This window comes from Natrix helvetica (genome assembly GCF_964273705.1).
Source record: "Natrix helvetica genome assembly, chromosome: 11".
In the NCBI taxonomy this organism is placed as follows: domain Eukaryota; kingdom Metazoa; phylum Chordata; class Lepidosauria; order Squamata; family Natricidae; genus Natrix; species Natrix helvetica.
Genome location: NC_138562.1, coordinates 1829370 through 1852760, shown reverse-complemented (window position 1 = coordinate 1852760; position 23391 = coordinate 1829370). Strand labels below are relative to the sequence as shown.

At 45.8% G+C, this 23391-nt stretch overlaps 1 protein-coding gene and 1 long non-coding RNA gene across 5 annotated transcripts in view; both read left to right on the top strand.

Moving 5' to 3' along the window:
• Nucleotides 1–23391, top strand: part of LOC309397826 — a 270063-nt gene that overhangs the window by 163984 nt on the left and 82688 nt on the right. The window lies entirely within an intron of this gene.
• LOC309397823 (ligand of Numb protein X 2-like) overlaps nt 22223–23391 on the top strand; it is an 83857-nt gene continuing 82688 nt past the window's right edge. Inside the window, exon 1 of one of the 4 annotated variants that reach the window (XM_081964187.1) lies at nt 22223–22428. The gene's annotated coding sequence lies outside the window, so the exon portion shown is untranslated. Of the gene's footprint in view, nt 22449–22841; nt 22863–22963; nt 22987–23391 lie in introns of those variants that run through there. The other 3 variants (XM_081964185.1, XM_081964186.1, XM_081964188.1) reach the window with 3 other exon arrangements.

Here is a 23391-nt window from a genome sequence, read left to right as displayed (position 1 = left end):
GTTCCTTAGGTGTCAAATACACATGGGTGACTTTGGGCCATTCACCAGGAGACATGAGTTCTAATTCTGCATTAGCCATTAAAGTTGGTTGGTTAACCTTAGGCCATCACACTCAGTCCAGCCTACCTCACAGGGTTGTTGTCGTGGGAAGCAGGAAGAAGATATGTTGGATATGTTTGACATCTTGAGTAATTTAAAAAAACACAATAAGGGCAGGAGATTGCCAAACAACCAACCTCGCGGGGGGAGGGGGGAACTGGGTAGGCGTGGCTACTCCCCAAACTGCTGGTATGCTTCCACTTCGCATTGGGTAAACCCGGATGGCCCCACTTGCTGGCTCTGACATTCTGGGCCAGATGTGGCTCACAGGCCTTGAGTTTGACAGCCCTGTGCTAACAAAAGAGAAATATAGAAATAATGCCTGAGGCAACTTTGATGGTCTCATTTCTTCAGCAATTTCATCTAATAGTTTGGCAATGCAAATAGTTTGACTTGGTTTTGTAAGGAAATAACTCTTTCTTCAGGATAGGAACAAGAGAGGGGCAGGGAAGGAACTTCAGCCTTCTTAATTAGGAATATTCATGCTAACATGCTCTATTAAATATGCACTGGATGATTATCATTTGGTCCCTTTCTGAAACGGAGACATACCAGTGCATCCCTTGGTTCATGGAATTTCTTCACTCTCTTTTGGGGAGGTATATTCTTCCACTCTTCCCTAAATAAATAGTAACCACCCTGAGCCTGAATTCATGGCTTTTTTGTCTCCTGCATATGATTCCAGAGAAATTGGGGTCAATGGGAATCCCGGAGAAGGGACTCAGTCGCTGATCTGCCACCAGGACAACAGCTGGGACACCCTATAGGATGGGTGTTATGGAAATGACCCCATGTCCCTTCCCAGTAGTGTGTGTAAGGCCACAGTCTGTGTCTAAGAGTGTATTGTGGCTGGGGAGGATGGCTAAGTGTATGTGGTCCCATCCATCTCAATTCTCAGCCCCCCTGGCCTTGCTGCCAGCTCAGCTGAGTGATGGCCGGAGATGTCCAGGAAGCAAGGGGGGAAATGACTTTGGAGGGGTGAGAGTGGCTTTTTTGTGTCAAGGAACTGAGACTGAGCCGACTCTGTTCAAACTCTCTTTTTCCTGTTGTCTGAATGAAAGAATGGCTTCAGCTGATCCTAGGGAGGAAGTGGATGATGGGACTCAGGCAGTCTCTGGTTGGGGAAGGAATCTTTCCCAAAGAAACAGAGAAACCCGCTGTGGCCCAGGGCTGGGAGGGCGTCTGGTGCCTTCACTGGTGCCTCCATAGGCTGTGAAAGAAAGGCTGTGTGTGAACTGGGAAGGGATCATAAAAAAACTCTTCCTCCTGGGTGGGAAGAGAAACGGCCCCAGATGTGAATGCAAGGGCCACAATAATTGATGCAGAGAAGGAAAAAGGAAGGGCAGCAGGAACAGCCTTCAATTCTAGACACTGATCAGACAGATAAGAATCTGAAGGGGAAATGTAGGAATGCCTGGGAGGAAGGCAAGCGGGAACTTTACAAAACTCTGGGGGTCTTGCAGGAGGCTCCCCAAGGGGCTCCTGCTGGTTTACGAAACACCGGTGTGGACCGCCTAGGGTCAAGTCTCTGAAGCAGTGGAAAGAATAAAACTCAGAAGTCATTCTGTGCCCAAGGAAATGGACAAACACAGTGGATGCTTTCCGGAGAGGAGAGGTGGGGGCAGGGGGAGTACTTGAGGCCTGAGATTACTAGAGACAGTCTGGTGCAAATTGAGAAATTTAAAAAAAAAACCTCTCCCCTCCACCCCTTCCTTTGATCTGCTTCCTGTCCAATTTCTGGGGAGACGAGGGTGACCAGGTTTGTCTTTTGGCCTCCAGGAATGATCAGAGTATACAGGAGGAGCGACTGACCCTTAATCATGCAGGTGCTTCTGGCTGTAGAACGAGAGGACAAGAAGCAATAGATGGAAACTAACTGTTGTGGCCCAGCAGCTACTGGCGGAGCTGGCTGCAGACTTGGACGATGAGGAGGCTGGGGAGGAACGTGGGCCAGTTCTCCAATCTGAGGAAGGCTCTGATGAGTGCTCTGCATTGGACGGAGAGAGAGAGCCAGGGCTGTCCGACATTTCCAGCCCACTGGAGAGGCAGCTGCCTTTGGAGGCTGAGATAGGTGGGGGGGAAGAACAGCTGGGGCCTGTTCCAGATGCACGTAGAGCAGTTAGAAGAGGTGAGCAACGGAGGGCAAGGAGTTGACTCGGGAAGCAAAGCACACGTGGATGCTGAATGGCCCCTCCCTGGCTGGGGAATAAATGGACGGAAAGCGGAGTGGTTTGTCGTAGGAGACAACAGTTTGTATTTCTGAAGATTTTGCTCATGCTCTTTTGTGCCACAAAGACTGCTTGCCAGAACTTAATTTGCAGCCTTTCGGGTGGGAGCTCATGGCCTTGCGATTATCGCCAGGAACTGATAAGGTCTGTACTGCAGTTAACTCCTTGAAGAACAATTACCTGGACTTTTCAGTGGGTGAATGCAATTAGTTCACAAGAGGTAAACCAAGAGAGATTTTTTCTGACAAGGAGTTGGGTACCTTGCTTCAGCTAAGGTTGGGTCAGAAGGCTAATGAGGGAGAGAAGCAACCTAGAGCTAAGGAGAAATTTCTGACAGTGAGAACAATTAACCGATGGATAGGCTTGCCTCCATAATCTGTGGGTGCTCCATCCCATGCATGCGCAAATGAAGCTTCACGCGCTCACCCTCTCACCCGGTTCCCAGCAGGCCGTGCACTGGTAGCAGTCCAGAGACTGGGGGTTGGACCTTGCACCTGAAGACTTGCAAGGTCTCTTCCAACAATTCTTTATATTGGAAGGCTCTAATCTGGAGCCATCAAAGGTAATGATAACCAGACAATGCTATCATGCCGTTACATATGTAAGCAGTAGAACATTAAGTTTTATTTATCCATTTCCTTGACAACTGGATTCCACATAAACCGTTTCTTTCCTCCAGCTGAGGACAAATTTCAGTGTCACTACAGGGTTGTGATAGATTCCACACAAACACAAGCAGGGAGCTGTTTTGATTAAAGCATGATGAGTTTTGCTGCTTGCCTGCCTGCATAAAGTGGCAGTTATTTATCTGAGTTCTCCTCTTTTCCCAGCTATTTGAGTACAAAGACTGCCTTGCAGGGAGGCTGCTACCCCCACCCCCCACCCCCTTCATGCCAATTGCATCCCAGAGTTTGGGCAGATGGTTAAATCCTTATTTAAGTCTCCCCAAGGAAGAACTTGGACTTTTGGACCATTACAACAAAAGCTCATAAAAAGGGGAAGATAGAAGCTGCTACTGCAATTTCCTTCCTTCCTTCCTTTCTCTCTTCCTCCCTACAACCATTTGTTGAGTGACCATTCAAAAATATAACAATACTGAAAAAGTGACTCATGACCATTTGGTCATGTGATCAAAATTCAGGTGCTTGAATTTGCAGATGAGGGAAGGTGGGCGAAATGGCAATGGAGCCCTTGGGGAAGAAGCTGAAGAAGAGAAAGGGCCCCTGGGGAGAATTTATCAATCTTATAACTGTTAGAAATATTGTACAGGGAATCACACGTTAAATGAGGCAGGTCTGCACAAACTTATGAACAGCCTCCGAAATCCTTTAAACATTAATGAAGCATTTCTTTCAAACTGTAAACCCCCACAAGCAAAGACACCAAACTCAGCACAATGTAGCCATAACGCTTACAGTCCCAAGGAAGAGACCAAATCCATATCACTTGGCTTAATCAACCCCTTCTCTGGGGTCAGCATGTCCCCACAACCCTCAAGTGTCACACTAGCATCAGCACCTACACACCTCCAGGGCAAGGTACTAGCTGCTGCCGTAGGCAAACCTCTCTGCGATTGGGAATGAAGAATTCTCTTTTCCTCCCAGCTGTCTGGATTTCATTTTTATTTATTCTTCTGCAATCCCAGCTCAAGTTGGAACCCCAAATTATTTTTCTGACACTTCAGAGCTATTTTTTTTCTTTTTGTCCTGCCTACCAGAATTTAATATGCAATTGTGGAAGGGAACTTCAGGGCTGCTATCTCAAAGTTTTCACCTGCTTAGTCTTTCTTCCAAATCTTTCCAGAGCTCTTCCTTTTCTGCAATTAGGTGGGCGTTTTTCTGCACTTCTTCTTCTTCTTCACTTGGAGCTCATCATTTTATGACATTTTTGTTGTCTTCTGTAAATTGAGAAGAACAGAGAGAACTTAGCCCTCTTAGGTTTTTTACTTGAAGCACCCGTAATTATGTTTATAAAGGTGAAGGTTCCCCTCGCACATCTGTGCCAGTCCTTCCCCACTCTAGGGGGCGCTGCTCATCTCCGTTTCACAGCCGAAGAGCCAGCGTTGTCTGAAGACGTCTCCGTGGCCATGTGGCCGGCATGATTAAGCCCCAAAGGCGCACAGAACGCTGTTCCCCTCCCCCCAAAGCTGGTTCCTATTTTTCTACCTGCGTTTTTGCGTGCTTTCAAAGGGCTAGGTGGGCAGAAGTTGGGGCAGGTCACGGGGGCTCACTCCGTTACACGGTGCTAGGGATTCGAACTGCCGACCTTTCTGATTGAGAAGCTCAGCGTCTTCCCTAATTATTTTTTATATTCCATTATATTTATTACTACACACCCACAAGAATAGAATACTTCTTTTATTCTGCATCTTGTTTACATCCGGCCTCAGCTCTAATAAATCAGTTTGAGTCTGAAAGAAAAAGTCAAGATTGCCGTTTAAATATTTCTCACCTTTTAAGTTCAGGCAGACCTTTTTTTGGGGGGGGGGGATCCCGCTGGGCGACATGTCCCAGTCGAATGGCAGCCCTGGAAACCTTCCAGGGCCTTTTGTGTTGGGCCACAGCCTTCGAGGCAGCTGTGGGGAGATGCTAGGTGACCCCCTCACCCCCCCCACAACAACTGAGCCCCTGTGAATAGGAGGGGTTGAGAGCTCAGGAAAGAGACCCTGAGAGTCCCAGGCAAAGTCTGGGGAATCAAAGAAGGGGGGAAATGGGGGGCGAGAGATGTAGGGAAGGCCCTCCCAGGCTGCCATGGGAACTGAGCCCACAGAAGATGGGATGGGAGAAGGTCTCAGGGAAACCTCCGGGAGGGCAGAGGGGCTCCTGCTTGGGCAGGGGTCGGACTAGATGACCTCTGGGGTCCCTCCAGCCCTGGGAGTCTCTGGAACTATCCCAAAAGAACCGGGAGGGGCCGCCCAGCCTTTCTCCCTCCCCAACCGCCCCCTCTGCCCCCAACCTCTCCCCCTTTGGGGAACCTTCCCTGACTGCAGGCCGGAGAGGAAATGGAGGGAGAGAAAAAAAAATCACCTCAGGAAAGAGCCACAAAATGGAGGACGGTGGGTCTTTGCCACCTGTAGCTGCCCTTGCCACTGCCTGTGAAAACCAGCTGGAATGGAAAGGCTGCACTGGAGGCTGCTCCTACAGGCACTGAGAGGGACGGCTAAAGCCGGCCAGGGAATTTGGGGTCCATCTAGAGCAGGGGTCCCCAGAGTGGAGGGGAGCAGTTGGAAAACGAGGCGCTAACTGCGTTGGAAGAAATGTCCTCCTGGGTTCGGCTCCAAGTGGGGAAAAAGACACCGAAGGCTGCTTGGAAAGATGGTTCAATGGTGGCCAGGACCACATGGCCTGAGTCCTGAACAGAGAAGGGGACCACGTGCTTCACTGTTGGTGGAGAAGAAGGGAAGCGGAGTCCCTGGTTCTAGGTCCTCTCTGGCCTTTGATCCTGAGCCTGTCTTCGGATGGGTTGTCAGGCTCCCATGGGGCCATCTGCAGGGGGGCAACTCTCTGGGCTGCGTTTTGAACCCAGGTCTGGTTGAGTTCTCAGATGCCAAATGTGGGGAGTTGGGTAAAGGGCCAACATTGTCCTGCCTGAATCCCATCCCCCTGGAGCTGGAGAGGAGGAGAACTCTCTATTATGGAAAGCTCAGGCTTTAATGGCCCATTGGCAAAGGGGGATGGGCAGGAAGCTACAGGGAGCTACTCTCAATTTAAAACATGTTTCTTCCTCTTCACATCCAGGGAAATATTCTGCCTTTCCAATATTTCCTAGTGTGGAAAGGTCTCACCCAGCCCTCTCCCAGAAAAATGAAATATCCTAGGAAATATTGATAAGGCAGAATATTATATTTTCCTGGATGTGAAAAAGGGAGAAACACATTTTAAAAACTAAGTAAATTCCTGCAGCTTCCTGCCATCCTCACTTTATCAATGGGCCATTAAGAAGGCCAAGCTAATCCACTTTACATAATAAAGAGTTCTCCCCTTCAGCTCCAGGGGGATGGGATTAAGGCTGGATAATATTGGCGCTTTACTCAACTGACCACATGGCATCTGAGAACCCTGAGAATTCAACCACACCTGGACTCAGCCTAGAGGGTTGCCCCTGCATGGGCCCATGTGAGTCTGACAACCAATCAGAATACATTTCTTACACAGGAACAGGAAACAGAGAGGTGGGACTGAACAGGTTATAAAAAGCCTAGCAAGCCCCTCCATCAGCCCTTTTCTTCTTCTCCACCAACATTGAAGCATGTGATCACCTTTTCTGTTCAGGACTCAGGCCATGTGGTCCTGTCTACCATTAAACCATCTTTCCAAGCAGCCTCCGGTGTCTTTTTCCCCACTTGGAGCCGAACCCAGGAGGACATTTCTTCCAACGCAGTTAGCGCCTCGTTTTCCAACGCCCCCCCCCCCTCTGGGGACCCCTGCTCTAGATGGACCCCAAATTCCCTGGCCAGATTTAGCCGTCCCTCTCAGTGCCTGGACATTTCTTTCAACACTAGGATATTTCCTCCTTGTGGGAGGGGGCTGGCTGGGTGATGACAGCTTCCTACAACGGACTGCTTGAAAGGCTGCTAATTGGCCGTAGCTGCTTGTGAGGGAGGAGCTGTGTTTCCTTGGCCTCTTCTGCTCTGGCTTCAAGGGCCTTTCCTGAGGCCTGGCCTGGGAAAGAAGTCCCAGCGGGGAAGGGGGGAGAGGAGGGAGCAGCTGCCAGCCAATCAGATGAGTTCCCACCAAGGGCCCCTCCCTCTTTCCGTTGATGCTGGGGGGGCTGCGGGTGGGGGGGGGGAGAGGCCTGCGGTGAGGAGAGAAAACCAGGAGCGGAGTCTGAGGAAGGAACGGTTGGATTGACAGTGGTTTCCAGTCCGCCTTTTCCAAGCAACCCAGGATGTCTATTTGAACCTTTTCTATGGGGAAACAAATAGGAGACATGAGAACAAGGAGTATGTGAATGTATCCCTGTAACTGTAGATCAGAGAACAACATGGAGATAAAAAGGCAGACCCCGGGAGTCTCCCCGCTGAGGTCAGGGGGCTCCCAAAGGGAAATGGCTGGAAAAGAGGCAGGGAACGATTGGATGTCCTCGGGGACTTTGGAAGGGACCAGCCTGAAAGGAAGGAGCTGCTAACCCTCGATGGGGAAGCGCTTGGGAGTTCTTTAGCGGAGATCTTGGCAAAACTGAATCGGTGGAAGAAACAATTTCAAGGCGCAAAGGAAACTCTGGCTGATGCAAAGGCAAAGATATTTGGCTTCATTTCCTTTATAGAGTGAGGTCAAAACCATCTTTCTGACAGAAACGTTGACCTCTTTCGTTGGCTAAAAAAAGGGTGAGGTGACTGAGGCTGCTGTACTTGCATTGTGGACCATCTGAACATATGGGCTTCTGATCGGAAAGAAAGGTTTTCTGATTAAAAGAAAAAGGATTTTCCAAGATGGGCAGTGCAGATGGTGGATCCATCTGGTGGGTCAAGGCAGTTCCAAGGAGAACTCTGGGAAAGGCAAAAGGATGAGTCATTGAAAACTTTATGCAAGATGAAACGAGCGATGGCATGGCTTTGGGGTCAGACAGAAACTAAATACCCAAATTCAACCTACTTTGCAAGAAATCTTTTCTAGAAATCTTGGGAGGCTATATTGAAGTTCCTGTCTTGTTTCACTTCTATATAATAATTTAATTGTCCAGTTGGATAATCCAGGTTATCTTCTTCCTCATTTAGCGAGGAGAGCTCTCTCTACTCTCCCTCTGCTGATGATGCTGTGATCTTGAGTCTTATACAGCAAACAATCCCAATTGCAGATAAACTAAAATAATGGCATTCTTGCATACACCCCTCACAATTATTTCCAGCATACCCACAAGACTGCACAGATGTGACGTTTCAAATAACTGGGTGGGGAACTTCAGACCTCAGATCGGCTAAGGCTAAAGGACAGATGCGATGCCTTGACTGCTCAAAAGAACTCAGTGGGCATCGTGCAATTGGGCCGCTATTTTTCCGCCATCTGTTAATGATTTGAAGCAAAATCGTCTTCTCCATGTATGGAGAACAGTTTGGATCATTTCGTAAGTTTTGAAAAGTTTGAATGTCAAAATTCCCGTGTCTCATATTTCTACATTTCTTCTGGCTGTAAGATGCTCCTTTGTGTTCAGGTCTGGCCTCAGAAGGATGATGTAGCACTTGGGGATGAAGATGCAGCCCAGCAGCCCAGCAGTGGAGGCCAGGATGGAGAAGACCTGCACAGTCTATTGATCTGGAGAAAACAAAGCAACAAACAAACCAATGAACTATATAGCTTCCTGCTTTCTTGGTAAGGTTTCTAGTCCTCATGTTCTCAATAACCATATTTTCAATAACATACTAAATTTTATTATATTGTATCGTGTCGTACTATAAACTATACTATATTGCACTATACTGTATTTTATTATTCTAAATCGTATTATTATACTGTACTCTACCATCCTATTATTATAATACAAAACAATGGAATGCAATGCAATATAACATTACATTATATAGTATAACATAGCATAGCATAACATTATATTTTATTATACACACATACATGTTATTAAAGGCAGTTTTATCCGATAAAACCATAAAGGAAAATAAAGGAAAATAGTAGATAGTGAAAAAAAAAATAGGAAAAGAAAAGGGAAAGAAAGATGATAAGGTAATGGCTTCTGACCGTATCAATGCATTTATATTTTGCCCCCTTCTACATTATAATTTCCTCTTTCCACAAACTGCCATTTCTGACCCTCAAACCCACAAATCAGCAAGGTTTCTAGTCCTCATGGTGGCATGGAACATCTGCTGTTCCTAAGAAGAATCCCTCTCACGGACGTGCGGTCAGGGGAGGCAGGGGAGGCAGAGCCTCAGCTCTCATCATGAAATAATAATATATAATAATAATATCCACAAGGGAGTTTCATATATATAAGAGGAAGAGGAGGGAGGAGGAGGAGCGTGCGCAGGGTGGTGCCAGCTGGGCAACCGGCGGAAGCAGGAGGGTTCTCGGAAGCGCGAATAACCTTCTTGCCTCCGCTGTACTTTGTGCGCTCCTCGCGACTGCAATAGACGTCCAGAAGTGGCAGGGGCTTGATGACGTTCCCACAGCTGCCATGCGCGGACGGATGGAAGTAGCCAGAGTGGTGCCGAGGCAGTCCGGCGGACGAGCGACCGAGGATCAGGCTGCCTGATCCTCCATCGCTCGCTCGCTCTTTCTTCCGCCCGGACCCCTCGGCACCACTCTGGTTACTTCCATCCGGCCGCGCCCAGCAGCGACGTCAGCGACGTCATCAAGACGAAGTGGCTTGGAGGCGAAGTGCTTTTCTGTGCATCTGGCGTTTGGGTAGATAGCTGGATGTCCTAAACGCCAGACACACAGAAAAGCAGCTGCTGTTGGGGATCGGAGAGCGCGAGCCAGCGGAGCGCGCTCAGGAAGGTGCTCTGCTGGCTCACGCTCCGCGATCCTTTTCTGTGCGTCTGGCGTTTAGGCAGCCTCAGCCTCCAGCACACGTGGTCCCATTCCCCGCCTTCCTGATGACGTCACCAGCCTCACCAGCCATAAACCTCACCGCACGTCACTGCACCCAGATACACGTTGGGGAACTTACTGGCAGTCCAAGGAAGAGCGGGCTTATGGGTAGGTCGGTGGGTGGGGGTGTACTTGGGCGCATGCACACCTAAGGAGCTCTATGAGGTTCCAAATTGTATCTTTAGCCTATTGCCAAATTTTATCCAGCTACTGTAGGTTGTGCTTAAGATTTCACTAAGCAGACTCTCCTGAACTAAAAAGGAGAAAAATATTGAAGACATATTGATACTATAAATAAATGAAAAGCCAGAATATGCACTTTAATCGTTTGTATTTGCAATAATTATTGTTTTATTCTAATGAAGTGTTGAAAGAAGGAAAATGTTTTTATTTACTTCCCTGAATATACAATTTTAAACGCATTTTATTCTCAAAAAATCTCAAATTATGACTAAAAGATATTCTTTAGATGACATCTTCACTTTACTATTTGTTTAGTGGTCGTCTGAAGTTACAGCAACACTGAAAAAAGTGACTTACGACCACTTTTCACACTTATGACCATTGCAGCATCCTTCTGGTCATGTGATCAAAATTCAGACACTTGGCAAATGGCATGTACTTATGATGGTCGCAACGTCACCTGATCACCTTTTGGGACTCTCTGACAAACAAAGTCCTGTTACAGGGATTCAGTTAACAACCATGGTAAAAAAAAGTCATAAAATCAGGCACAACACAACCATCTTGCTTAGCAACAGGAATTCTGATCCCAATTGTGATTGTAAGTTGAGGACTGACCTGTATGTCAATATTACTCTAGGAAGTAAAATGTTCATAATGCAAAACAAAAAAACTATTAGGAAAAAAACAAGGTGAAACTCACTTAACAAATGTCTCATTTAGCAACATAAGTGGAGGATTACTTGTATTGGCTTTGGGAGTTTCACTTTGTTAATATAATGTTAGGAGTAGCATTTCTATACAGGGAGTCCTTGACTTACAACAGTTCATTTAGTGACCATTTGAAGTTACGATGGTATTGAAAAATGTGACTTATGACCGTTTTTCACACTTGCAACCTTTACAGCATCCCCCATGCTCACATGCTTGGCAGCTGGTTCATATTTATGACCGTCTGCTTCCTACTGCGCATGCCCAAGATGGTGTCTTGTCACGTTTGAGGAGAACTTTGGGAAGGTGATTTTCCTTCTTGGGGCTTGCAGGGGGTACCCTATCCCATCGTCGGTTCCAGGTCTAGCTATGGGAACTTCCTGGGACCTCGGGGATACCCTTGAGCTGCAATTTCCTGCCCTGTAGCCGGAACATTGTGAGTGAAACGGGGCGGTTGGCGGAGAATGGAGAGCGTTTTTCTGCTGTCAGCGTGGGTGTGGTCGGCGGGGGTGGCATTGGTCGCGTTGGTTGATGATCTTTGGCGGGCCCGGGACAGGGATTGTTCCTCTGTCCTGGTCCTATTAGACCTCTTGTCGGCTTTCGATGCCATCGACCATGGTATCCTACTGCGACGACTCGGCGGGTTGGGAGTGGGGGGCACTGTTTTGCGGTGGTTCTCCTCCAACCTGTCGGATCGATCACAGTTTGTGTTGACTGGAGGGCAGAGATCGACCCCCAGGCGCGTCACTTGTGGGGTGCCCCAGGGGTCGGTTCTCTCACCCCTTCTGTTCAACATATACATGAAACCACTGGGCGAGATCATCTGTGGTTTTGGGGTACGGTATCATCAATACGCTGATGATACCCAACTTTTCATCTCTACCCCAAACCACCCAAACGATGCCCTCGACGTGATGTCCCGATGCCTGGAGGCTGTGCGGATCTGGATGGGGAGGAACAGGCTCAAGCTCAATCCCTCCAAGACTGAGTGGCTGTGGTTTCCGTCATCCTGATTTGTACATCTTGTTCCATCTTTGACGATAGGGGGAGAAATTTTAGCCCCCTCAGAGAAGGCTCGCAATCTGGGAGTCCTCCTGGATACGCGGCTTAGTTTAGAAGAACACCTGACGGCCGTGACCAGGGGGGCCTTTTACCAGGTTCGCCTGGTACGTCAGTTGCGCCCCTCCCTGGATCGGGATGCTCTGTGCACAGTCACTCATGCCCCTCGTCCTTTCTCTCCTGGACTACTGCGACGCTCTCTACATGGGGCTGCCCTTGAAGAGCACTCAGAGGCTTCAGCTGGTCTAGAATGCGGCCGCGTGGGTTGTCATGGGGGTACCTAGGTGCTCCCATGTTACACCCCTTTTAGGCGGCCTGCACTGGTTGCCGGTTGTTTTCTGGGTGTGATTCAAGGTGTTAATTATGATTTTTAAAGCGCTCCATGGCTTAGGCCCAGGGTACCTGCGAGACCACCTACTGCCACTGGTAGCCTCCCACCGTCCAGTACGATCCCACAGAGTTGGCCTCCTCAGGGTACCATCGGCTACACTGTCAGCTGGCGACTCCCAGGGGGAGAGCCTTCTCTGTGGGAGCCCCTTCCCTCTGGAATGAGCTACCCATGGAGCTTCACATAATTCCTGACCTCTGGTCCTTCCGACGCGCTCTAAAAAGTTGGCTTTTCCAGCAAGCTGGCCTGGCCTGAATAAAATAAATTATTAATTTTAATTGTTAATTTTAATTTAATTTCTAAATCTCATTGTAAATGTCTATTGGGTTTTTTGGATATTCTATTTAATCTTTCTTTTAACTTTTGTAATATGTATTTTCATGTTGTACGCAGCCCTGAGTCCTTCGGGAGAAGGGCGGCATATAAGTCCAATAAACTAACCAACCAACCAAACCAGTTGCTGTGTCCCGGTGTCATGTGATCCCCTTTTGTGACCTTCTGACAAGCAAAGTCAGTGGAGAAGCCACAGTCACTTAACAATGATGTTACTAAATTAACCACTGCAGTGATTAACTTAACAACTGTGGCAAGAAAGGTGGTAAAATGGAGAAAAGTTCATTTAACAAATGTCTCCCTAAGCAAGATAAATGTTGGGTTTGGTTGTGGTCGTAAGTCAAGGACAACCTCTACAATGCTTCCCAAAAAAAGGGTCCGTATGCACACACCAAGAAGGCCCAGCACGAGGCTGTGGAGTGTTGTGTTGTTTTCACTGGCAGCCTATGAACATTAAGCTGCAGAGGCTGTGATACTCCACCAGAGGGCGCCCAATCTCTCCGCTTCTGCTCTTCTAAATTAGGACATTCACTCTGGATTTTCCAGCTGGCAAGATGAGTAGAAATATCTTGTGGGAGAAGGCTCTCCAGCCTTGGGAACTTTAAGGCTTCAAGTGGAGTTCCACTGTAGCAGATCTTCAGCATATTAAACAATTTTATATCAAACCAAAAGGATTCCTTCCTGGGAAGATGGAGGGCACTAAGAACAGACTCAGAATGATTCTTCCCGGAGGAATCCTCCCTTGGAGAACGAGTGGGGGAGTCTGTCTCAAAGCTGGGTGGCCTCTTGGGGAAGAGGAGCATTGTTCAAAGAATGAGAACACTGGTGAAAGAATGAGAAAGGGGCAGAGAGGTTCGGAGGGCAAAAATCAATCAATCTAGAGCTTGGAGGTCTTCTAATCCAACTTCTGGAAGGAAGCTGTTCCACTGGTTAATTGTTTCTCCTTCATTTTCTCCTTGATTAGTTTCTATCCATTGTTTCTTGTCCTCCTTCTAGTGCTTTGGAGAATAGGTTGAAACCCCCTTTTGTTTGTCTGCCACAAACAGGAGGGGGTTGCCCTGTTCTCCAAAGCCCTCGGATGCTGGGAGACTGCTGTCATGTTTCCCCTAGTCCTTCTTTTCCCTAGACTGGCCAAACCCCAATCCTGCAACCGTTCTTCACAAGCGTTAGCCCTCAGGCCTTTAATCGCCTTAGTTCAGGGGTGTCCAAACTTGGCAACTTTAAGACTTGTGGACTTCTGGGAGTTGAAGTCCACAAGTCTTAAAGTTGCCAAGTTTGGACACCCCTGCCTTAGTTGCTCTTCTCTGCGTGGGATTCACCGAAGTGACTCTATTTTTCCCTTTTTCCTCCAGTTATTTCTGCTTATTCTTCTCTGCAAAACAAATGGAGATGTGCCCATTTTATTGCCTCATTCTTTCTTTGTTGGGCGGGTCAGAGGCAGAGCGAGGCCTGTCACGATGGTCGTAAAGCCAGTCTCACCCATGTGACCAAATCAATTGTACCACCTTTTTTTTTGCAACGGTTGTTAAGGGAACACCACAGTTGTAGATCGAATACTGGAGCTGTAAAAAGGAATGCTACTGTCATAAAGTGAACACAGTGCTCAGTAGGGGACAAAATTGGAAATAAATGTCTAAATGTTGTAAAATGAGGTCACATGGTTGCAGGGCACTGCAAACGGTCCTTAATGCAGGCTGCTTGCTGAGCTCCTGACATGTGGTCATGTGACTTTGTGGGGGGATCTTCAGAACCTGGGGAGGTGCACTCACTGTAACTTTGAATGGTCACTAAAGAACTGGCCATAAGTGTGTATATAATAGACTCCTGTCTGAAAAAGAAATAATGGATCAAATACCTTAAAACAGGGGTCTCCAACCTTGGTATCGTTAAGACTTGTGGACTTCAACTCCCAGAATTCCCCAGCCAGCCTAGCCAGAATTCCCCATAGCTGGCTGAGGAATTCTGGGAGTTGAAGTCCACAAGTCTTAAAGTTGCCAAGGTTGGAGACCCCTGCCTTAAAGGACTGATAGTCCTTAATCTACAAACACTACTAAGTCCAGAATTTATGTTGCTAAGTGAAACATTTGTTAAGTGAGTTTTGCCCCATTGTACAACCTTTTTTGCCACAGTTGCTAAGTGAATCACTGCAGTTGATAAGTTAGTCACACGGTTGTTTAAGTGAATCTGGCTTCTCCATTGACTTTACTTGTGAGAAGGTCGCAAAAGGGATCATGTGACCCCAGGACTCTGCAACCGTCATAAATGTGAACCAGTTGTCAAGCATCTGAATGGTAAATCATGTGACCGTGGGGATACTGCAATCATCATAAGTGTGAAAAACAGTCATAAGTCACTTTTTTCAGTACCATTGTAACTTCAAAAGGTCACTAAATGAACTGTTGTAAGTTGAGGACTACCTGTGTTGTCTTCTAGACTTTATGCCAGGAATTCAACTTCCAGAATTCCTGGCCGGTCCTGCCCTACAATCTCTCTGGTTGAAATACCTCCAGCTGCAGTGCCAGCATACCTGGAGAACCACAGGTAGAAGAAAACTGCTACAGGTAACAGTAATTAACAGCCTGTTTCTCTTTGTCTGTATTACTCCTCCAAGGACTGGATTCACCCACCTGGAAGACTTCCTCCGTTTTACCAAGCAATCCTCTCAGCTTGTTGTGTAAAACAAGAGATAACTTTGAACTGATGGTGAGTTCACATTCTGAAGATGAATTTCCCAGGACTAAAATTGTCTGTATGTTTTCATTACAAGCCCTTTATAAGGAACACCTCGTAAATTCATTTCCCTCCTCCTAGCAGTATTTTTCAAAACCGCAAAGCAATTACGTTTGTCTCTGCCCTCCAGATGTTATCAAAGTTAGGAGTAAAGGCATTTAGCACAGACCCTTGAAGGCTTTAATGATAGGGTTTCTACCAGATGTTTAGCAGCAAAGATTATTTCTTCCCTCAATTATACACAGGAAATAGCAGGTCTCCAGCCATAAAAGAGTAGCTATAAACTGCAATATCTTTTCTTTGTGTTGAAGAAACCTTGGATTAGATATTGTGTTGCTGTTCTAGTTGACAGATTTATCCTCCCTCCTGAGAGGAAATTATTATTTATTCAGTTGAAAAACCAACAAACACGAGTAAGTACTTGGTTAAAGTTATTTCAAAATAAAAATGAATGTGCTGTAGTTTTTTTAAAAATGCAGTTGTCACTGTGATGTGGCAACACCCACAGTCAATAAAATATTTCCTATCTTCCCTTCTGACAGATTCCTTAAACTCTGAAAGTCAGAATAGTGTCAGGAGGATGCTCTCCAACTTTTGTCTCAGAATCTGACACAGGTAGTCTTCGACTTACAACAGTTCATTTAGTGACTGTTCAAAGCACTGAAAAAAGTGTCATACGACCAGTTTTCACACTTATGTGAAATGTTTTCACACATTTGCAGCCACCCCGTGGTCATGTGATCAAAATGCAGATGCTTGGCAACTGGTTCATATTTATGACGGTCGCAGTGTCCCAGGGTCCCGTGGGATAAAATGGGGTAAACCTCGCTTTACAAATGTCTTCCTTAACAACAGATATTTAGGGCACTATCTGTATTTAGGAGGTTTAATAATGCTTGTCAAACAGCTTTAGAAAATCATCATCGTTGCTACTTAGCTTTTATGATGCAAGAGGCTTCTACTTCATAGATTGGCATGGAGAAGGATGAGTATTTAAACTTACTGTAGCTCAAGATTGCACAACCTGAGGCTCCAGAGTGGGATGTGGCCTCTGAGAGCATGGATTGCAATTCCCAGAAAAATATGCTATTAAATTGTAATTGGATGTGACAGAAGGAAATAATTATTACATAAATGAACCATATTATGTTGAATTATTACTTAGTTGGGTCTAATTTATTCACTTCTTGTCTCCTTTGTTTTAAACCAATACGACCCTCTTAATTTTGATCACGTGAGCACACAGGATGCCACAAAGATCATACGTGTGAAATGCGATCATGTCATTCTTTTCAGTGCCATTGTAACTTGGAACAATTGCTAAACAAAATGTTGTAAGTCAAGGACTACCTGTAGTACATTATTGCTTTAAAATGTGGTCTCCTAACAGTAATCGCAGAGGCCCAAATAGCAGTACATGAACATAATATAGTCATAATTTCTATTCTGTTTTCCCCTTGACGCCATAGCACCAAGTCAGGCTAGACTTGCCACAGTTTCATAGGTAACCTGAAATGAGCAACTCGCTTCAATGACAGCTAGAAAGGACTTTCGGTCTCCGTGTCCGTTATACTCCACTTAGTCTCAGCTTTGAAGTTGGGTCTTCCTCTTTTACTTGAGGGTCCCAGAGAAGAAGGTGGAACTATTTTCCAAAGCACCTGAGGGCAGGACAAGAAGTGACCGATGGAAGCTTATCAGAGGGAATCCAACCTGGAACTAAGGCGACATTTCCTGACCGTGAGAACAATTAGTTAATTGGTTAATTGGAACAGTTTGCCTCTAGAAGTTGTAGTTCTCCATCATTGGAAATTTTGAAGATGAGATTGGACAGCCACTTGTCTGGAATGGCAGTGGTCTCCTGATTGAGCAGAGGGTTGGACTAGAAGACCTCCTGAAGCTGACCCCGAAGCACTGGGAAAGGGATGGGGGTTTCTTGGGTCTCATGGAGATATTATTCTTTGAAGAGATATTTTCTTAGGAAAATATGAATACCAGCATGAAGATAATCTTCAGCATTTTCATCTTTGAAGATGGGATCAAACCTACCTATCAGAAGAAAGCCCAATTTATTTTCAAGTAATTTTTTGACCAAAAGGTTATTAATTAATCAGATTAGTTGGGTTGTTGATAACCAAATACTCCTGGGGAGTAGTTTGGAGGGCAGATTCAGTTCAGCCCTTCCCAAGATAAGGTTGCAATTGTAATTATTATCTCTGGTAGAAAATAGCAATGTACAGCCATCAAAAAGCCCATTCCCTTCTTATTTTAAATGAATAAACATAACTTTCTTTGAGACAAAATTGTTTGTAAAAAGAAATAAAATACCCCTCACAATCCTCTGTGCCCTGTCTCAATAAGCTGGAATGATTTGCGCACTTGTTCTTCCCTTGAAAATGTTTGCTCCTTTCCAACTGGCAAGATAAAACACAACAGGCTAGCTGTGTCGGTCCAGAGAACACAATTCTTTATTTGAATATCTGACACAGTACGTACAAACGGAAAGTGTCTCAAAATAGTTTGCTGACACACCTGAATGACTCAGAATAAGGTGTGGCAAAAAGCAGGAACTTTAAAACGTTTGAGCAAATAGTCTGAGAAGTGGATTTATATTTTATTGGAATTACTCATAGAATCCATCTGGATTCAGCGTTTTTCAAGGTTCCACTCTGTTGTATCTCTCACACACTTATTTCACATAAATATGTATGCAGTCCATGCGATACTTCTCTCTTTAGATCTACGTTGGCCACAAACATCCATGAATGCTATCTCCCAGTTTCCAAGATATTAATAGTACTGCAGGTAATGCTCGACTTACAACCGCAATTGTGCCCAACATTTCTGTTGCTATGTGAGACATTTGTAAGTGAATTTTGCTCCATTTTACAACTTTACTTGCTACAATTGTTAAGTGAATCACTGTAGTTATTAAATGAGTAAGATGGTTGTTAAGTAAATCCGTCCTCCCCATTGAGAGAACTGACATGATAGCCGTCTTCCAATAAGGTTCGGTTGTCACTTCCACAATTGTCACCAAGGGCCAGGAGAGACGGTTTCCTTGTGGCTCTCAGGTGCTCCTTCTGGAGAGGAGGGGAAGAGGTCTTCTCCACTTCTGGGCAAGTAGAACCAGTGGAGAAGCAGAGGAATCTGGTGGAAAAATATGTGGATGGACCCCATGCATTTTTCTAGAGAAGGGCCTCAGATGTTCTCCTGATGTATCCAGTCTTATTTCTTGCATTCCTTATAATTGGTGCCTCCATCCTTTCTTCTACTTGTACAATGATCCTTTCCTTTAAAGATAATTACAGGTAGTCCTTGACTTACGCCACAACTGAGACCAACAGTTAATTCAGTGACCATTCAAAGTTACCACAGCACTGAAAAAAGTGACTCATGACCTTTTTCACACTTATGACCTTTGCAGCATCCCCAGGGTCATACGATCAAAATCCAGCCGTTTAGGAACTCATATTTATGACGGTTGCCGTGTCCTGGGTCATGCGATCCCCTTTTGTGACCTTTTGACAAAGAAAGTCAACAGGGAAGCCAGATTCACTTAACAACTCTGTTACTAAATTAATAACTATAATGATTCACTTAACAACTGCAGCAAGAAAGATTGTAAAACTCACTTAACAAATGTCTCACTTAGCAATGGAATACTGGGCTCAATTGTAGTCATAAGTCAAGGACTACCTAAATAAGCTCTATTCTAACTTCTCTACGTGGTACAATATAGTAGTTTAATTTGAGAAGAATCTAAGAGTGCCTTATTATTGGGGTGCCTCATATGCCCCCACCTAAGTTGGAATGCTTTTGTGGTAAAAGTCCAGAAATTCTTCTACTGCTAAATATTACTATGTATTAATTCCTGCATATTCTGTATGGCATAGCCATATATTTCATAAATAATACTCAGGACAAATGTGATACCATGGAACAAGAATCGAGAGAAAGCAAATTTCCTTTATAGACTTATAGGCATTCACGTATGACATTCTGATTACTAAATGGGCTCTTTTTCTGAATTTGCTAACCTAACAAGCCAAAAGTCAACAAATATGGAAAGGCATAGGGAATCCTAAGGGTTGTTTGTGGGAGAATTGCTTGCCAGTGAGATGGGCAGCATATACATTTAATAAATAAATGCAACAGTATTTCAGCTAGAAAATGGGGTCTGTGAGACACTGAAGAGTGTGGAATTGTCCTACAAGAAGTGTTTTAGAAAAAGATTTCAAGAAAAGGGAAGGAAGGAAAAGAAAAGAAGAGAAGAGGGAAGAAAGAGAAGAGGGAAGGAAGGAAAAGAAAAGAAGGAAGGAAAAGGGAAGGAAGAGAAGAGGGAAGGAAGGAAAAGAAAAGAAGGAAGGAAAAGGGAAGGAAGGAAAAGAAAAGAAGAGAAGAGGGAAGAAAGAGAAGAGGGAAGGAAGGAAAAGAAAAGAAGGAAGGAAAAGGGAAGGAAGGAAAAGCGAAGGAAGGAAAAGAAAAGGAAGGAAAAGGGAAGGAAGGAAAAGAAAAGAAGGAAGGAAAAGGGAAGGAAGAGAAGAGGGAAGGAAGGAAAAGAAAAGAAGGAAGGAAAAGGGAAGGAAGGAAAAGAAAAGAAGAGAAGAGGGAAGGAAGAGAAGAGGGAAGGAAGGAAAAGAAAAGAAGGAAGGAAAAGGGAAGGAAGGAAAAGAAAAGAAGGAAGGAAAAGGGAAGGAAGGAAAAGAAAAGAAGGAAGGAAAAGGGAAGGAAGAGAAGAGGGAAGGAAGGAAAAGAAAAGAAGGAAGGAAAAGGGAAGGAAGGAAAAGAAAAGAAGAGAAGAGGGAAGAAAGAGAAGAGGGAAGGAAGGAAAAGAAAAGAAGGAAGGAAAAGGGAAGGAAGGAAAAGAAAAGAAGAGAAGAGGGAAGAAAGAGAAGAGGGAAGGAAGGAAAAGAAAAGGAAGGAAAAGGGAAGGAAGGAAAAGAAAAGAAGGAAGGAAAAGCGAAGGAAGGAAAAGAAAAGAAGGAAGGAAAAGGGAAGGAAGGAAAAGAAAAGAAGGAAGGAAAAGGGAAGGAAGAGAAGAGGGAAGGAAGGAAAAGAAAAGAAGGAAGGAAAAGGGAAGGAAGGAAAAGAAAAGAAGAGAAGAGGGAAGGAAGAGAAGAGGGAAGGAAGGAAAAGAAAAGAAGGAAGGAAAAGGGAAGGAAGGAAAAGAAAAGAAGGAAGGAAAAGGGAAGGAAGGAAAAGAAAAGAAGGAAGGAAAAGGGAAGGAAGAGAAGAGGGAAGGAAGGAAAAGAAAAGAAGGAAGGAAAAGGGAAGGAAGGAAAAGAAAAGAAGAGAAGAGGGAAGAAAGAGAAGAGGGAAGGAAGGAAAAGAAAAGAAGGAAGGAAAAGGGAAGGAAGGAAAAGAAAAGAAGGAAGGAAAAGGGAAGGAAGAGAAGAGGGAAGGAAGGAAAAGAAAAGAAGGAAGGAAAAGGGAAGGAAGGAAAAGAAAAGAAGAGAAGAGGGAAGGAAGAGAAGAGGGAAGGAAGGAAAAGAAAAGAAGGAAGGAAAAGGGAAGGAAGGAAAAGAAAAGAAGGAAGGAAAAGGGAAGGAAGGAAAAGAAAAGAAGGAAGGAAAAGGGAAGGAAGGAAAAGAAAAGAAGGAAGGAAAAGGGAAGGAAGAGAAGAGGGAAGGAAGGAAAAGAAAAGAAGGAAGGAAAAGGGAAGGAAGGAAAAGAAAAGAAGAGAAGAGGGAAGGAAGAGAAGAGGGAAGGAAGGAAAAGAAAAGAAGGAAGGAAAAGGGAAGGAAGGAAAAGAAAAGAAGGAAGGAAAAGCGAAGGAAGGAAAAGAAAAGAAGGAAGGAAAAGGGAAGGAAGGAAAAGAAAAGAAGGAAGGAAAAGGGAAGGAAGGAAAAGAAAAGAAGGAAGGAAAAGGGAAGGAAGAGAAGAGGGAAGGAAGGAAAAGAAAAGAAGGAAGGAAAAGGGAAGGAAGGAAAAGGGAAGGAAGGAAAAGAAAAGAAGGAAGGAAAAGGGAAGGAAGGAAAAGAAAAGAAGGAAGGAAAAGGGAAGGAAGGAAAAGAAAAGAAGGAAGGAAAAGCGAAGGAAGGAAAAGAAAAGAAGGAAGGAAAAGGGAAGGAAGGAAAAGAAAAGAAGGAAGGAAAAGGGAAGGAAGGAAAAGAAAAGAAGGAAGGAAAAGGGAAGGAAGAGAAGAGGGAAGGAAGGAAAAGAAAAGAAGGAAGGAAAAGGGAAGGAAGGAAAAGAAAAGAAGGAAGGAAAAGGGAAGGAAGAGAAGAGGGAAGGAAGGAAAAGAAAGGAAGGAAGGAAAAGGGAAGGAAGGAAAAGAAGAGAAGAGGGAAGGAAGAGAAGAGGGAAGGAAGGAAAAGAAAAGAAGGAAGGAAAAGGGAAGGAAGGAAAAGAAAAGAAGGAAGGAAAAGGGAAGGAAGAGAAGAGGGAAGGAAGGAAAAGAAAAGAAGGAAGGAAAAGGGAAGGAAGGAAAAGAAAAGAAGAGAAGAGGGAAGAAAGAGAAGAGGGAAGGAAGGAAAAGAAAAGAAGGAAGGAAAAGGGAAGGAAGGAAAAGAAAAGAAGGAAGGAAAAGCGAAGGAAGGAAAAGAAAAGAAGGAAGGAAAAGGGAAGGAAGGAAAAGAAAAGAAGGAAGGAAAAGAAAAGAAGAGAAGAGGGAAGAAAGAGAAGAGGGAAGGAAGGAAAAGAAAAGAAGGAAGGAAAAGAAAAGAAGAGAAGAGAAGAGGAAAGAAAGAGAAGAGGGAAGGAAGGAAAAGAAAAGGAAGGAAAAGGGAAGGGAGGAGGTAAAGAAGAAATAATAGAGGGAAGGGATGAAAAGGAAATAAGTGAAGGAAGGAGAAAGAAAAAGAAGGAAAAAAGGAAAAATAAAAGAGAAGGAAGGGATGAGGGGGAGGGGCGAAGGCGAGGGGGCGGAGTCAGGAGAACCCACCCAACCTCTGGCTCCGCCCTCCAGGGCCACTTTAGGCGCGCCCCAGAGGCCCCGCCCCCGCCGCCCTTTCTCCGCCCTCTGTTGCTTTCCAGGCGCCCATCGCCTCCTTTGCCAGCTGCCCGGAAACTCGCTGGCACCAGCGGCGGCCACGTTGCCCGGGCCGGAGCGAGCGGGGCTTGCCTGGACCGGCTGGCCGGGCAACGAGGCGACGAGAAGAAGGAAGGGCAGCAGCCTCGCCGCGCGCCCTGAGGCGGCGCCCCTCCCCCCCGCCAGGTGAGGAGGCTTCCCTTCAGGTAGCTAGACGCCCGGGCGGGGGGGGAATGAGACAGCGCATGCGCGGAGCAGGGAGATCGGCGGCCACGCCCCTTCCCAGCAGGTGGCGCCCCCCCGCCCCCCCCAGCGCCTCCTGTTTGCCTTATGCAACTTCTCAACTCTCTTAATTTTCTTTTCATTAAATGGAGCTTCGCTTTCCAATGAGGCATGAATCCCGGGGGGGGGGGGGAGGAAGGTTTCCATAGAGCCTCCCTCCCCCGAGACCCCCTGTGCTTTCCCCCACTTCGCCGTTTCCTCCCCCCCCCCAAATCTTGGATTCCAACTCCCATCATCCTCCGTCTGCCAGGTGGGCGCCTCCTGCGAGCATCTGGTTGGACGGTGTGTAATGAAGCAGGATTGCAGCCTCCCTGTTTGAGCTCCTTTGGGGGCTTCAGGTGGGCCTTCATTTTTCTCTTCAGCAAATGGCCCCCCAGCGCTTTTTTCCCAGGATTCTCCCCCCCCCCTTTAACTTTCCAGGATCGCCTTGTGGCCCCTCGTCTTCGTATTAGTGAGGATCCTGTGAGTTTCTTAGTCCTGATAAAGCTTCTGGTTAAGCCTGCTGAGAGTTTAGGGGTATCCCCACTGGTTAAACCAGGATGGGGAGAAAGCTGGTTTATTTATAGTCTCCTAGGGAGTTTCTGTGGTTGAGGATGGATGGAATCTGCCTGGCCTTTGTCCAGCTCCACTGTGTAATGAGGGAAGGAGGATACCTCAAATCCTGGCTTGATGTGGGTGCTTTTGTCTACCTTATGAGGAGTCTCATAACTGCTGATATTTGGGGCCAATTACTGCAGGCAGTCCTCATTTAGCAACCGCCATTGGGACTGGCAACTGGGCTGTTAATGAAGAGGTTGCTGAGTGAAATATAACAAGGTTTATGAGCTTCCTTCAACTTTACAAACTTGAAAGGATGGTTAGTGTGAG